Source organism: Rhinoderma darwinii, chromosome 5, assembly GCF_050947455.1.
Source record: "Rhinoderma darwinii isolate aRhiDar2 chromosome 5, aRhiDar2.hap1, whole genome shotgun sequence".
Lineage (NCBI taxonomy): Eukaryota > Metazoa > Chordata > Amphibia > Anura > Rhinodermatidae > Rhinoderma > Rhinoderma darwinii.
In genome coordinates, this window is record NC_134691.1 from 158,032,914 (window position 1) to 158,050,487 (window position 17,574).

Here is a 17,574-nt window from a genome sequence, read left to right on the forward strand (position 1 = left end):
TAGTGTTTCCCATTCCAGTTGTTACCCGTGCCCTGTTACCTGTTCCTGTATCCTGTTCTGTACTTGTTCCTGTGCCTACTAGTGTTGGAGTCGTGTCTACTGCACCTGCTGTCGTTTGCCACGTTCAGTGTCTTCAGTCATGTCCAGTGTCTTCTGCCACATCGGATACTGCCCGCCACGTCTGGCACTACCTGCTGTACCGGCCTCCATCCGTGCTGAAGCCACAGCCACCGTCTGGACTAGTTCAGGTACCCAAGCGTTACTATCTACTATTGACTTTCATATAGACTGTGACCTGGTCAGCTGCCTCTCCGCTACGGCGGAGCGGCCTAGTGGGTCCACGTACCCTGTGACCGTGACAGTACGCTCAGGACATGTAACCCGCTGGCCAGCCCAAGACCGCAGTCCAGAAGATACAGACGGAGATGCATGACCTACGCACACGTCAGGATCAACTCCTTGAGGCTGTGAATTCTATCTTGGTCCGTCTGGATCTACTCACTGTTCCACCTCCGGTTCTTCCTCCTGAGGCTGTTGCTGTGCAACTGCCCGTTGCTCCTCCTGTTTGTTCCAGATCCACAGTTTCTCTGCCTCTTCCTCCTCGCTACGACGGTGATCCCAGAGCATGTAGAGGATTTATTAATCAATGAACAGTTGATTTTAGGCTACGGGCTCATCTCTTCCCCTCCGAGGAGGCCAAGGTAGCATTTATCATCTCCCTTCTTCCTGGCAAGGCCCTCGATGGGCGAACCCAATCTAGAGCAACAAGGACCTGTATCCTCGGACCTAGCCTTGTTCCAGAAGTCCTTTTGTGCCATGTTCGAGGAGCCGGGTCGAACATCCTCTGCCACAGCTACTCTGTTCACTCTCAAGCAAAAGGGTTCCACAGTAGGGGAGTATGCCATCTTCTTATGTACCCTGGCAGCCGAGCTGGCATGGAACAATGAGGCATTGGTGGTGACCTTCTAGCAGGGACTGTCCTCTCACATCAAGGATGAACTGGCAGCCCGCGATCTTCCTTCTACCTTGGATGCCCTCATCTTGTTAGCCACCCGGTTTGATATGAGAGTCTGGGAGCGCACTCAAGAGGTTCAACAGGAGAGCCGGGTCCACAGACTAGCACCCTCGGTCCAGAGACCACTATTGCCTTCCCCTAGTACGCTACCTGAAGAACCAATGCAGGTAGACAGAGTTTGATTATCTGAACAGGAGAAGCAGCGCAGACGCTCCTCTGGACTATGTATGTATTGTGGCCTTAAGGGTCATTTTGAGCGCCAATGCCCACAGAAACCGGGAAACTCCAGTACCTAGGGTTGGTTGGAGAGGCAACTCTAGGTGGAATGTCTCCAAATGTTAAAACCTCTCCCAAATTATCGATTCCTGTGGCCATCGTCTCCAGAGACACGTCACATCCTCCGCCTATCTTGACTCTGGAGCGGCCGCTAATTTCATCCAAAGGATCTAGTGGACCGTTTACGTCTACCCACAGTCCGTCTGGAGAGACCCCTGGCTGTTGCCTCTGTGAATGGTCTACCATTGCCCGATCCGATTATACTCATCACGGAGCCGTTGACACTACGGGTCTGAGCTCTTCACTCGGAGCAGATCACCTTCCTGGTACTACCTAAAGCTATCAATCCTATCTTGCTGGGTCTGCCATGGCTCCGCCTACACGCACGGTTCTTGAATGGAGTTCCGGAGAAGTTCTTCAATGGGGTTCCAGATGCCATAGCCATTGCCTGTCACAGGACCGTCCTGATATGCCCCCTCTGCCTCAATCACTCTCCGGTCTACAATCTCAGTATGCCAGTTTTGCGGATGTCTTCTGCAAACAAGAAGCTGAGACGTTGCCTCCACATCGGAATTATGACTGTCCCATTGAACTGGTTCCTAATGCTTCTTTTCCCCGTGGATGGGTATATCCTCTCTCCTTGCCAGAGACTTTATCTATGTCAGCCTATATCAAGGAGAATTTGGAGAGGGTTTTATTCGAAAATCTTCCTCTCCGGCTGGGGCCGGCTTCTTCTTTGTTAAGAAGAAAGATGGATCTCTTCGACCCAGCATTGACTACCGTGGTCTCAACCAAATCACGGTCAAGAATAAATACCCATTGCCACTTATATCCGAGCTGTTTGATCGCATACGAGGAGCCAAAATATCTTCTAAGCTGGATCTGCGCGGGGCTTATAACCTAATCCGGATTCGCCGGGGTGACGAATGGAAGACGGCATTTAACACCCGTGATGGGCACTACGAACCTAGTGATGCCCTTCGGATTGTGTAAAGCTCCCGCAGTGTTTCATGAATTCGTCAATGATATTTTCCGAGATCTCCTCTATATATGTGTTGTAGTTTATCTCGATGATATTTTAATTATCTCCCCAGATCTGATGACCCATCGGAGGCATGTCCGTCAAGTTCTTCTGCGACTAAGAGAGGATCGCTATTATATGCCAAGTTGGAGAAGTGCGTCTTTGAAAATAAGTCTTTGCCCTTCCTGGGCTACATCATCTCGGATCAAGGTCTTAAAATGAATCCTGAGAAACTAAAGTCTGTCCTGGAATAGCCACGTTCTCAAGGCCTAAGGGCCATACAACGGTTCCTGGGATTCGCCAATTTCTACCGCCAGTTTATTCCAAACTTTTCATCTCTGAGGGCTCTCATCTCTACCCTTACCAAGAAGGGTGTGAATGCCAAGGTATGTACTCCAGAGGCAGAGTCCGCATTCATTAGCCTCAGGAAAGCCTTCACTTCAGCTTCGATCCTCCATCATTCTGACGTATCTCGGCAGTTCTCATTGGAGGTGGAAGCTTCCTCTGTTGGTGCTGGTGCACTTCTGTTCCAGAGGAGCTCTAAAGGAAAGGCAGTAGTATGTGGCTACTACTCAAGACTTTTTCTTCTGCTGAGCGCAATTACTCTATTGGAGATCGGGAGCTACTGGCCATCAAATTGGCTCTGGAGGAGTGGAGACATCTTGATCTACACCAACCACAAAAACCTTACCTACCTTCAGTCCGCTCAACGACTAAATCCTCGTCAAGCCAGGTGGCCGCTGTTCTTCACCCGTTTCCAATTTCTGCTCCACTACCGTCCCGCTGACAAGAATGTGAGGGCCGATGCCCTGTCCAGATCGTTTGGGATGGAAGACACGGTGGAGTCCCTTCAGACTATCATAGACCCGTCCTGCATTGTCACTGCTAATCCTCTGCAGGTTAGAGACATCCCTCCGTGGAGGACTTTTGTTTGGTTGGCAGACAGGAGAAGAATTCTCCACTGGGGACACAGTGCTAAACTAGCTGGGCACGCTGGTGTGCATAAAACCCGAGACCTAATTGCTCGTCACTTCTGGTGGTCCACGTTACCTAAAGATGTTCTGGACTTTGTCTCTTCTTGCACGGTGTGTGCTTCTAACAAAGTTACTCACTCCAAGCTGGCCGGCCTGCTTCAACCTCTGCCTGTACCCAATGCCCACTGGCAGCACATTGCAATGGAATTTGTCACAGACCTTCCCCCTACAGCAGGATGCAACACTGTCACGGTCTAAGATGGCACATTTTATCCCACTGACCGGCCTACGTTCTGCTCCCCGACTGGCGAGTCTCTTTATTCAACACATCTTTCGTTTGCATGACTTGCCTCTTCACATTGTGTCCGACCGGGGGGTTAAGTTTACCTCAAAGTTCTGGAGAGCCCTCTGTAAACTCCTGGATGTGAGATTGGACTTTTTCTCAGCCTAGCACACCCAGTCCAATGGGCAAGTTGAGAGGATCAACCAGATCACGGAGAATTATCTCCGCCACTTCATCTCTTCACAGCACGATAATTGGGTACAACTTCTTCCATGGGCCGAGTTCTCGTACAACAGCCACACAAGTGAATCTACCACCTCTACTCCATTTCACATTGTGTGCAGTCAACATCCTAAAGTCCCTCTTCCAGTGTCGACTTCATCCCAGGTACCCGTTGCTGACTCTGCATATGGGGACTTTCTGCAAATCTGGTAACAGACCCGGTCCTCTATTTTGCTGTCAGTCGATCGCATGAAGCGAAAGGCAGATACAAAGAGAAGAGAGCCGCCTCAGTATCTTCCGAGTACTAAAGTCTGGCTGTCCTCTCGGAACATTCGCTTGAGGGTACTTCTGAAGGTACCCTCATACAAGTTTGCTCCCAGGTTCCTTGGTCCTTTCGAGATTCTGCAACAGATAAACCCGGTCTCCTATAAGCTGCGGCTGCCTCCTACCCTCAGAATCCGCAACTCCTTTCATGTGTCCCTCCTGAAACCCGTGGTCCTGAACCGCTACAGCAAGACTTCTAGTTCCACAGTTGCTCCCAGCGGTTCTTCTGATATATTCGAGGTGAGGGAGATCATGGACTGCAAAAGGGTAGGAGGAAGGACTTTCTATTTGGTGGACTGGAGAGGGTTTGGTCCTGAGGAGAGGTCCTGGGAGCCGGAAGAGAACCTCAGTGCTCCTGCTCTTATTAAAAAATTCCTCTCTCGCTCTGGCCCCAAGAAGAGGGGGCATAAGAGGGAGGATACTGTAGCGTCCATGGCCACGGGCCGTCGGGTTTACTCACCTCCCGACGCCCGCAGCCATGGATCTGTGAGCACTGGTCCCCATCTCTTTCCTAAGAGACGCCAGCGCTCACTTCCGCTCCGTTCTGCTGTGTCCCGTAGGGCCAGAGAGCGCACATCAGTAAATCATCATCATCAACGGCCCATGATTTCCTGGTCTATAAGAAGGCCCCAGCCCTTCTGATCCTTGCCTGAGCGTTGTTAGTTTATCCCAGTTTGTCTTGCAAATGGTCCCTTAGTGTTTCCCATTCCAGTTGTTACCCATACCCTGTTACCTGTTCCTGTATCCCATTCTGTTCTTGTTCCTGTGCCTACTAGTGTTGGAGTCGTGTCTACTGCACCTGCTGTCGTTTGCCACGTCCAGTTTCTTCTGCCACGACCAGTGTCTTCTGCCACGTCCAGTGTCTTCAGCCACGTCCAGTGTCTTCAGCCACGTCCAGTGTCTTCAGCCACGTCCAGTGTATTCTGCCACATCGGATACTGTCCGCCACGTCTGGCGCTACCTGCTGCACCGTCCTCCATCCATGCTGAAGCCACAGTCACCGTCTGGACTAGTTCAGGTACCCAAGCGTTACTATCTACTATTGACTTTCGTATAGACTGTGACCTGGTCAGCTGCCTCTCCGCTACGGCGGAGCGGCCTAGTGGGTCCACATACCCTGTGACCGTGACAAGAGCGCTAGTATAGGTTCTGCTCTGGGACTCTATGGAATTCCCTGACATCACTGTCCATATATTACTATCCATACATGGACAGTGTTGTCTAGGTCTTCCCAAGAGCCAAAGTCCCGGGCAGAGCGCTAGTATAGGCTCTGCTCCGGGACTCTGTGGAATCCCCAGACATCACTGTCCATATATGGACAGTATTGTCAGGGTCTTCCCCAGGCAGAGCGCTAGTATAGGCTTAGCTCCGAGACTTTGGAATCCCCTGACATCACTGTCCATATATGGAGAGTGTCGTCAGGGGCTTCCCCAGAGCCAGAGTCCTGGGCAGAGCGCTAGTATAGGCTATGCTCCGGGTCTCTGTGTAATCCCCTAATCCCAGCGCCGGAGTCCTTGTCAGAGCAACTGGCTCCTGATATCTGAATTCTTCTGATAGTTTCCGGGCTTCTACTAGGGGGGGAGAAAATGACGTGCAGGCGCTGTGATAGCGCAGGAGTGGGCATGCATGGTAAACACTGCTAGTGTAGAACCCACTCATGCTCTGAGAAACTGGCAGTGTTTGCCACGCATGCTCAGAGACTAGCAGTGTTTCTCTTCCCTAGCAGCAGACCGGAAACTATCAGAAGAAAGGGAGAATCCGGTCCACCACTTCCCTCAGTGTACAGTGCCATCAGGAATGACGTACACTACCGTTCAAAAGTTTAGGGTCACTTAGAAATGTCCTTATTTTTGAAAGATAAGCACAGTTTTTTTCAATGAAGATAACATTAAATTAATCAGAAATACACTCTATACATTGTTAATGTGCTAAATGACTATTCTAGCTGCAAACGTCTGGTTTTTAATGCAATATCTACATAGGTGTATAGAGGCCCATTTCCAGCAAACATCACTCCAGTGTTCTAATGGTACATTGTGTTTGCTAACTGTGTTAGAAGGCTAATGGATGATTAGAAAACACTTGAAAACCCTTGTGCAATTATGTTAGCACCGCTGTAAACAGTTTTGCTGTTTAGAGGAGCTATAAAACTGACCTTCCTTTGAGCTAGTTGAGAATCTGAAGCATTACATTTGTGGGTTAGATTAAACTCTCAAAATGGCTAGAAAAAGAGAGCTTTCATGTGAAACTCGACAGTCTATTCTTGTTCTTAATTCTCCAAATTATGCAAGAACTATTTAGGGAAGAAGCTGGTATTCTATCTGTAATGGAGTGGCCAGCGCAGTCACCAGATCTCAACCCCATAGAGCTGTTGTGGGAGCAGCTTGACCGTATGGTACGCAAGAAGTGCCCATCAAGCCAATCCAACTTGTGGGAGGGGCTTCTGGAAGCATGGGGTGAAATTTCTCCATATTACCTCAGCAAATTAACAGCTGCAATGCTGTAATTGCTGCAAATGGAGCATTCTTTGACGAAAGCAAAGTTTGAAGGAGAAAATTATTATTTCAAATAAAAATCATTATTTCTAACCTTGTCAATGTCTTGACTATATTTTCTAGTAATTTTGCAACTCATTTGATAAATATAAGTGTGAGTTTTCATGGAAAACACAAAATTGTCTGGGTGACCCCAAACTTTTGAACAGTAGTGTACCTGTACATTGAGCCAGCCGGAAAACAGAACTCAGATCATGGACGGGCTAGCACCGGAAGTAAGGATTTTGCTACTGGAGACGCATCACGTGACCAGCGCTGGAATCGGGTGTTGGAAAATTAAATCAAAATGTAAGTATGTTACAAATTACATTATTTTTATACGTGCAGTGAAATAGAAATTAGTTAATTGCTTCCGTAAAACCCCTTTAAGCCCCTAGGGAATCTTGTGTCTATTTTAAGGCGTTATGATCGGTGGGTGTGCGGACGCACTGTGCCGCACCGGGATGGCAGCTGGCCAGACAACAGTTTACTGAGTTAACAAATATATTTTTATATATACATATAGATATATATATATTTTTTTATTTATTTATATATATATATATATATATATATATATATATATATATATATATATATATATATATATATATATATATATATTAATTAGACCAAGCACAAGGGTACCTGTGATAGTCCAGACAGTAGTAACAGCTAGGCATAGACAGGATCTTTCGCGTAACACAGCAGGCGTAATAGATAGCACAACGCGACTCCACACTAGAGATGGCACAAGAAAAGAACAAGTACAGCACGGGATACAGGCGATAGGGCACATCTAGGGATGAGTAGGAACGACGGTCCACGGCCGTGGACGCTACATAAGGATCCACATAGCTTCCCTGTTCAATAAGATTTTCCTCCAATCCCCACCTCTTTTTGGTTTCAATACCTTCTCTATGGGAAAAACTTTAATAGACGTTACATTCCCATGGTGTACTTCTGAAAAGTGTTTTGAAGCTCCAGAAACATTGCGTTTTTGGGTGATAAATGTCTGTCAAATGTTCCCCAATGCGTTTTTTCAAAGGTCTCGTCGTACACTCTATGTATTGAAGTCTACATGTATCACAATGGACAACATAGACAACGTATGTGTCAGGTTGGGTGCGTGGACCCACTAGGCCGTACCGCCTTAACGGTATGGCAGCTGGCCAACAGGGCACAGGTCAAAGTCTATAGTTCAATAGGTGTACCTGTGGACAGCAGCAAGACAGGCTCAAATGAGACTTTGGCAGCAGGCAGACACCAGGTGTGGTGTAACAGGACAGTAGTACTTAGCGCAGCACGACTCCAACTCTATACGGCACTTGGTTCTGAATAGCATGGGTCACAGGATACGGGAAGCAGGAACGGGAATGCTGGGAACTTGGAAACATTAACCCCCTTCCCCAGGGGCGTAGCTAAAGGCTCATGGGCCCAGGTGCAAAAGTTCAGTTTGGGCCCCCCTACGCATATTCTCTCTAACTTTCAGCTGCATTACTGGGTCTCTAAAATAACCCCCTCAAAAAAAAAATATATTCACCTTCTTACTCGGCAGGTACTGGCGGAATTGAAGCCTCCGTTTAAAATGTACCAAGGACTCATCAATAGAAATACAATTCCAGGGGGTGTATGCTTGGGAAAACCGGGCACTGAAACGGTCTAATAGGGGTCTCAGTTAATACAAACGGTTAAAATTGGGGTCATTTCGGGGTGGGCGCTGCTCATTATCAGTATAATGTAAGAAGCGAAGTATAGCCACATTTTTTTTTTTTTTTAGGTTACAGTTCAGTTCTGAAGTTGCTTTGAGGGGCCCATATATTAGACACCCCTATCAAACACCCCATTTTAGAAACTAGACCCCTCAAAGTATTCACAACAGCATATAGAAAGTTTATTAACCCTTTAGGTGTTTCACAGGAATTTAGAGCAAAGTAGCGGTGAAATTTACTTTTTTTTTTGTCAGAAAATCCTTTTTATTACACTTTTTTCTGTAAAACAGAAGGTTTTACCAGAGAAACGCAACTTAATACTTATTGCCCAGATTCTGCAGTTTTGAGAAATATCCCACATGTGGCGCTAGTGCGGTAATGGACTGAAGCACTGGCCTCAGAAGCAAAGGTGCACCTAGTGGATTTTGAGCCCTCCTTTTTATTAGGCACCATGTCCGGTTTGAAGAGGTCTTGTGATGCCAAAACAGTGGAAACCCCCCAAAAGTGACCCCATTTTGGAAACTAGATCCCTTGAGGAATTCATTGTAGTTTTCTTGGGGTGCATGCGGCTTTTTGATCAGTTTTTATTCTATTTTTAAGTGGCGTGGTGACTAAAAAAACAGCAATTCTAGTATTGTTTTTTAATCTATTTTTTTTACAGCGTTCACCGTGCGCTATAAATGACATATTCACTTTATTCTGCGGGGTGATACGATTACGGCGATACCAGATGTTTATAGTTTTTTTATGTCTTATGGCGTTTGCACAACAAAATACATTTTGTAAAAAATCATTCACTTTTTGTGTTACCTTATTCTAAGAGCCAGAACTTTTTTATTTTTCAATCAAGAAAGCCGTGCGAGGAGTTATTTTTTGCGTAACGAAATGTAGTTTCGATCAGTACCATTTTTAGGTACATGCGACTTTTTAATCTCTTTTTATTCAATTTTTTAGGAGGTGAAGTGACCAAACAATTGTGATTCTGGTACGGTTTATTATTATTTTCTTTTATGGTGTTCACCGTGCGGGATAAATAACGACATAATTTTGTAGTTCAGGCCGTTACGGACGCGGCGATATCAATTATGTATAGTTTATTTGTTTGTTTATATATTTTTATTAACAATAATGGACTGATAAGGGAAAATGGGGGATTTTTACTTTTATCACTTTTAAAACTTTGATTTTCTTATTTTTACACAACTTTTTTTTACTTTTGTTTAACTTTTTTACTTTGTCCCACTAGGGGACATGAGGGCAGGAGGCCCTGATCGCTATTCTAATACACTGCACTACATGCGTAGTGCAGTGTATTAGAAATGTCAGCTACTCACTGACAGCAAGCATAGTGGGTCCTCACTCTGTCAGGACCCACTAGGATTCCGTCGATGGCATAGCCGGACGCCATTGTTTGGTGTCCGGTTGCCATAGTCACAATTGCCGGCAGCTATCGTGTAGCAGGCCGGCGATGGCAGCTTAACCCCTAAGAAGCCGCGATCGCTATTGAACGCGGCTTCTGAGGGGTTAATCTGCGGGGACCACCGCGATCGGTCCCTGCACATTGAGCTGTGATAGCCTGCTGTCGGAAACAGCAGCTATCACAGCTCATGAACGCGCCACGCGCGAACGGCGCCGTGTTTACTCCATGACATACTATTATGTCATGGAGCGCGAGCGATGCACTTACCATGACATAATAGTATGTCCTGGAGCGTTAAGGGGTTAAGGGGTTAAGGGACCATTTGCAGAGGCAAACATAGGTAACGACAACAATGCTCAGGCAATGCAGGAAGGGGCTAGATCCTTTTATAGTCCAGGGTGCTCATGGGCTAATTTGGTGCTTTAACTCAGGTGCGCGCGCTGAGGAGGAGATGGGCTCCAGCGCTCAATGATCCATGGCTGTGGTGGTCAGGAGGTAAGTAAACCTTGCGGCCCGCGGCCATGGGCATTACAATATGTTGTATTACAGTTAATGAAAGTTTTTATGGTATATTGTTGATTATTGGCATAAGAGTGGAAAGAAGTACCGTATTTTTCGGACTATAAGATGCAGTTTTTAGCAAGAATAAATCTTGCTAAAAAGTGCATGCGTCTTATAGTCGGCAGTCAAGGGATCCGGCAGCGCCAGGCCCCCTGACTGCGTCTTACTTAACCACTTCCTGACACATGATGCGCCGGCACATCATGGAGCGGGGAGCGGATGATGTTTGGTGCGGGCTCACGCGCTGAGCCCGCTCCATACATTGCAGGTGTCAGCTGTGTTTTACAGCTGAAACGCAGCTCTAACGGCTAGGAACAGCGATGGCGCTGTTCCTGGCCATTTAACTAGTTAAATTCCGCGGTCAATAGCGACCGCATTATTTATAGGGGTCTTTCCATGAAGGACATTTATGCCATATCCACAGGATATGTCAAACGTCAGATAGGTGCGTGTCCCACCTCTGGGACCCGCACCTATCTCTAGAATGGGGCCCTCTAAACCCCGTTCTATCTTACCCAGCTCCGCTGTCCCCCGGCCACTTCCTGGTTAGGGGGTCGAGACTTATGGAAATAGCAGAGTGCTCGCTGAGCTACGCTGTTTTCGGAACTCCCATAGAAGTGAATGGGAGTTACAGAAACAGCATAGCACCGTGAGCTACGCTGTTTCCGGAACTCGGTAGCTACGAAAACAGCGTACATGGTAGAGTTACAGAAACAGCGTAACTCGCTAAACTACGCTGTTTCCGGAACTCCCATAGAACTGAATAGTAGTTACGGAAACAGCATAGCATGCTACGCTGCTTCTGTAACTGCCATTCACTACTAAGAGAGCTACGGAAACAGCGTAGCTCAGCGAGTTACGCTGTTTCCGTTACTCATCCATGTATTGCAGTGTATTGTACCAGCGATCTTTTTTTTTCAAATTCTTTTATTTTCCATTTTCAAAAACACACATAAGATAAGATAAGATAGTGCAGACATGAGCACCACAGACAATGGATCACAGGCCGGTATATGTAAATACAGTACATGCGAGAAAAACAACAACGCGCAGATGAAAACGTTATAAAAAAAAAAGACATCCTATGCATCCTGAACCTGCAGCCACCTGTAAGAAAACTGGACATAAAGAGAGAGAGAAGCGAAGAAAAGGGGGGCTGAGGGAAAAAAGGAAGGGTAGAGAACTGACATAACACACCAGGCCTAGGAATTAAACTCAGGAGGCAATAATGGTGCTAAACTCCACAGAAGATTGAAATCTAATCCAATCATACCACGTTTTGAGGAATTTAGCATGGGTCCCTCTCATGGATGCCGTGAGATCCTCCATTCTCATAATCTTCTGGATCTTGCCGAACCATATGCCAACAGATTGTCTCCACAGCGCGGGAACGCATGCTCTAGCTGCATTCACCAGATGACGAACCACTGAGCATCTGTACATAGATAATGGAACATCACACAGATAGAGCAGGAACAAGGCCGAAGAACACGGAAGGGGGAAATCCGTAAATTTGGAGAAGATGCGCCACACGTCTGACCAGAAGTCTGTCAACTGCGGGCATTCACAAAAGATGTGTTAAATTGTGCCCACATGGTCTCCACATCTCCAACACAACGGTGAGACCGCAGGGATCATCGCATGCATTCTGGAAGGCACTCTTTACCATCGCGACAAAATCTTAGCCTCCTGAAATCTGCTAGCCACGGAGGATTTATGTGTCATTGTAAACAAACTCTCCTTATGTCCCGCTGTAAATGTTAGACCCAAGTCCCTCTCCCAACTAAGCAAATAAAAAGGGGTGGAAAGATTAGATGGAGAGATCAGGAGAGCATAAAGTCTAGACAGCGAATGAAGCACTGTGCCCGTGCCGGTGCAAAGAAGCTCGAAAGGGGAACTATCCCGCGAGTATTCCGACGAGTTAGGTAAGGACATGAGGAAATGTCTCAACTGAGCTACCTGCCAGGAGGTAAAGGAGTGAGGGTCTGTCAAAGACGCTAACTGTGGGCTAGACATCCAATTCCCACCCTGTTTAAAATGAGCAGCATGTCCCCTACCTGCCCTCAACCACTGCTGGAAGGGACCCCGTTCTTGTCCCAGGGGGAACGCGGGATTGGCCAGGATAGGAAACAAGGGGGAGGTAGATAGGGAGATCTCCTTCTGGGGAAAGAGCAGGGACGCAACCGCCAAGGTTGGTCCAATAGTCGGGAGTGTCCGTGCCGGTAGAGGAATGTGTTTGCTCAACCAAGTCAGTGCCTGCAGTGGGACAGCAAGGAAGGTCTGTTCCATTGACAACCACTGTTTAACCTCAGTATGTCTAAACCAGTCCAAAATTTGTGACAAATGTGAGACCTGATAGTAGGAAACAAAGTCCGGAAGGCCAACACCGCCCTCACACTTAGCACGAAAAAGCATGGAGCGGGCAATACGGGCTGGTTTCCCCACCCATATGAATCTATGGAGTAAGGACAGCAGGGCTTGAAAGAAGGGGCGGGGGATGTGAACCGGCAGAGCTTGGAAGAGGTACAAAATCAGCGGTAAAACATTCATTTTAAATATTGCACACCTACCAAACCAGGTAAAGGTGCCCGTCATCCAGGAATCCAAATCGCTCTTCACACGTTGAAGAAGCGGAGGGTAGTTCACCGCATAAAGGCAAGACAGATCACTGGAAAGCCGGACCCCCAAATATTTAAGCAAATCCCTAGCCCATTTAAAGGAGAAGGACTCAGACAGGACCTCCACCAGAGACTGTGACAACGAGATATCGAGAGCCTCCGACTTCTGGTAGTTAATCTTGAAATTGGACAATATCGAGTATCTACTCGTCTCCAACATCAGATTGGGCAAGGAAATCCTGGGTGCAGTAAGAAAAAAGAGGAGGTCATCTGCATATGCTGCGACCTTATGGGACCTTCCTCCCAAAGATACCCCCGTTATGTCTGGATTGGAACGAATATGGCACAAGAAGGGCTCCAAGCATAAAATGAAAATTAAGGAGGACAAGGGACAATCTTGCCTCATACCATTTGAAATAGCGAGGGAGGAGGAGAAATGACCATTAACCTTAACCCGGGCCGAGGGGGAGGAGTAGAGACTCGAAATCCATTGCATCATATGAGTGCCTAGTCCAATATGCCGTAAGGTGGCCAGCATAAAGTCTCAGTTGACCCTGTCAAAGGCCTTCTCCGCATCCGTGGACAGAAAGAAAGTGGGCAGAGCCGAGGCAGCAGCTTGATATATTCAATTAATTGCCCATGTGGTATTGTCCCGAGCTTCCCTAAAAGGCATAAAACCCACCTGGTCATTATGTATAACATTTTGTAGAAGCGGAGTCATCCTATGAGCCAGGATTTTCGCAAACAACTTTAGATCTACGTTTAACAAAGAAATGGGGCGGTAATTTTGGCACATGGAAGGGTCCTTCCCCTCTTTGGGTATCACCGTAATGTAAGCCCTCAGCGTATCTTGGGGAAGGGAACTCCCCTCAGTAAGTGAGTTGAAGGCGTGTAGGAAATGGGGAGAGAGCCGGTCCGAACAGGCCTTATAATATTGCAAAGGGAGGCCATCAGGGCCCGGAGTCTTCCCCGCTGGCGAGTCCTTCAATGCCCACGACAACTCATCCGACGAAATAGGAGCCTCCAGAGTTCCGAAGATATGACATAATTGTAGCGTCCATGGCCACGGGCCGTCGGGTTTACTCACCTCCCGATGCCCGAAGCCATGAGCGCTGGTCCCCATCTCCTTCCTAGGAGACGCCAGCGCTCACTTCCGCTCCGCTCTGCTATGTCCCATAGGGTGCGCACACACGTTCGTGCCCGCTCTTAATGAGCCAGCGCGCGCACCTGTAAAACAATCATCATAATCAACCACATGATTTCCTGGTCTATAAGAAGGCCCCAGCCGTTCTGATCCTTGCCTGAGCGTTGTTAGTTTATCCCAAGTCTGTCTTGCAAATGGTCCCTTAGTGTTTCCCGTTCCAGTTGTTACCCGTGCCCTGTTACCTGTTCCTGTATCCCGTGCTGTTCTTGTGCCTGTGCCTACTAGTGTTGGAGTCGTGTCTACTGCACCTGCTGTTGTTTGCTACGTCCAGTGTCTTCTGCCACGTCCAGTGTCTTCTGCCACGTCCAGTGTCTTCTGCCACGTCCAGTGTCTTCTGCCACATCGGATACTGCCCACCACGTCTGGTGCTACCTGCTGCACCGACCTCCATCCGTGCTGAAGCCACAGCCACTGTCTGGACTAGTTCAGGTACCCAAGTGTTACTAACTACTATAGACTTTTGTATAGACTGTGACCTGGTCAGCTGCCACTCTGCTACGGCGGAGTGGCCTAGTTGGTCCACATACCCTGTGACCGTGACATCAATCTTCTCCAAATGGCTCCCTCCATCCGGGCATGAAGAGGCCAGAGGGAGATTATAGAGAGAGTGGTAGTAGGCACGAAAGGCCTCCGAAATGTCATGGGGAAGTTGCAACGCCTATTGTGGGAAGCTTGAATATGAGGAACATAAGTACGAGAACGGGTTTTCCTAAGTGCCTGTGCCAGGGTCCTACCCGGTTTGTTACTGAATTCATAAAAATGCCGCCTGCATTTAGCCTAGGAAGCCCTAGCCTTGGAAAGGCAAAGCGAACGAACCTGAACCCTCAGCTGCCCCAGCTCCGTCCCCACAACCCGGTCCAGGGAGGCCTTATGGGACTGTTCCAACAGATGTATGTGGGACAAGAGATCCAACAAGTGTGCAGTCCGCTCCTTCTTTAGTTTAGAACCAATGCGAATGAAGGAACCGCAAACTACACACTTATGCGCCTCCCAAATGCAAAGTGGTTCAAGCTCCGGAGAGACATTTGTGGCAAAAGACTCCTGGAGGTCTCTGCATATGTCCGACACCACCGTCAAATCCTGCAGGAGCGATTCATTCAAGCGCCCCTGCCAGGGGCGAGGGTGGACCGTTGGGTGGGAGAGAGTAAGTGTGATAAGAGCATGATCAGAAAGGGTGATATCATCTATGGAGGCTGATGTGAGTCCGGAAAGATGTGTATGACGTAGAAAGAAATAGTCTAATCTGGAATATGAGTTATGGGGGGCCGAAAAGAAAGTATAGTCTTTTGTCGACGGATGCATGAGCCGCCACATATCAACTAATTGGTGCTCATGCAACAGCCGACGTATACGACGATGCGCTGACCTAGATAAAGACGAGTGCCCTCTAATGTGGGGTCCAAGGGGACATTTCAAATCCCCACCCAGTATTAGAGTACCTTCCAGAAAGTCATCCAACTCCACCAGAACCCGCTCCAGAAAGGCAACCTGACCAGAGTTAGGGAGATAATACGAGGCCAGCGTGAACAGAGTGTTAGCCAGCCTACCTTTCATGAAGAGATACCTTCCCGCTCCATCCGTGCGAGTCTCCACATGTTCCCAAGGGAGAGAGCGTGAAATCAGGATGGCGACCCCTTTAGTCTTAGAATCTGGGGACACACTATGATACCCATCCGTATAATGGGAGTACGTAAGCTTCGGTATACAATCAGCCCGGAAGTTGGTCTCCTGAAGAAATGCCACTTGCGCTTTTTTCTTCCAGAGAAGACGGAGAATGTAGGACCTCTTTTCCGTGAAGTTCAGACCCTGTGCATTTAGGGAAACAATGGTAATGTTAGACATAATGGGAGAGGAAGGAAAGTTAGAAAGAAAAACACCCCTTAAAAGGGACAGAAGTATCAGAGCAATGGAACCAAACAGCCCTTCTAAAAGCAGAGTACAAAACCCCTCAACAACTCGTCGTGTGTTATGTCGTCCTCAGATGGAAAAACACCCTCCGACCACGACACAACGACACGGGACCCTAATGGGGAACGTAGAATGACAGCGGTGCGAAAGAAACAGATCCTCAAAGAATTACAAAATAGACTAGGATTATCAAATTGAGCTCAAGGAAACTCCGGACTCAACCGGCTAACTACTGTGGAGACCTCCCAGCCCCTGATTAGCTAAACAGGTGCAGATCCACCCCCTAGCCAGCATACTGTGCAGAATGTCCCGTTCAGGATCACCACCAATACCAACAGCTGCATCTCTTGAAGAACACTGCAAAGGAAGAATAAGCACAAGTAACATTCAAACAGTGACCCAGGCCCCAATGATGGGGGTTAGACCATACAACTTACCATACAACTGCATACAACCGTGGTGCAGACTGGGGCTGGAGAGGAGGAAAGTCATCTGCCAGGGCCGGTGGAGCCGACCCAGGCATGGCATCTGAGCTCTGACCTACCTCCGGAGTCGCCATGTCAGGAATATGGACTTGGGAGCAGCAGCTGATACTTGCCGGCCCGGAGGAGCAGGAGGTCGGCGAGAGCCCACGTGCTGGCGGCGTCCGACTGCGGCCTGAAGGAGGAATGGTGGAGCGCCGCGAAGATGTTCCGTCCTGCCTGGAACAAAGGAACCTGCCGATGGAAGAGGTGCCAGGAGTGGCCGAGAGACTCTTACGATGCCTCCCCTTCGTCATCGCACACAAAGACCAGGTAAATGAGCCCTTTTGGCCGATTTTATGTAAGCCGAGTCCGGAGCCTCAAGAAGATGCGTCCTCACACCGCCATGCCAAAGCCACGCCCCTCTGTACCAGTGATCTAATAAAATGTGTAAAAAAGTTTAGATACATTTTCAGGAGTGTAAAAATATATTAAAAGTAAAAAAAAAAACCTTTTCCCATTTTTCCCCAAGCACAATGTAAAAATAAAAGAAATTGGTATCGCTGCATACATAAAAGTTCGAAACTATTACAATATAGCATTATTTGACACGCACAGTGAACGGCGCAAAAAAAATTATAATTTAACACCCCAGAATCGTTGATTTTTTGGTCACTATATCGCTAAAAAGAATGAAATAAAAAAGGATAAAAAAATCATATGTACCAAAAAATGGTGCTAATAAAAACTACAGCTCGTCCCGCAAAAAAATAAGCCCTCACATCACTCAAACGATCAAAAAACATAAGGGCATGGCCACACGTGGCAGAATTCTTCCGCAACTGTCCGCATCAATGCCGCACAGACTCTGCGTTACAGATTCTGTTGCGGATCTGCCCAAAATGGGAAATAAATTGATGCGGACTAGCCGCTGCGTATTGAGGTGAAAGTACTTCCCTTCTCTCTATCAGTGCAGGATAGAGAGAACGGACAGCACTTTCCCTAGTGAAAGTAAAATAATTTCATACTTACCGGCCGTTG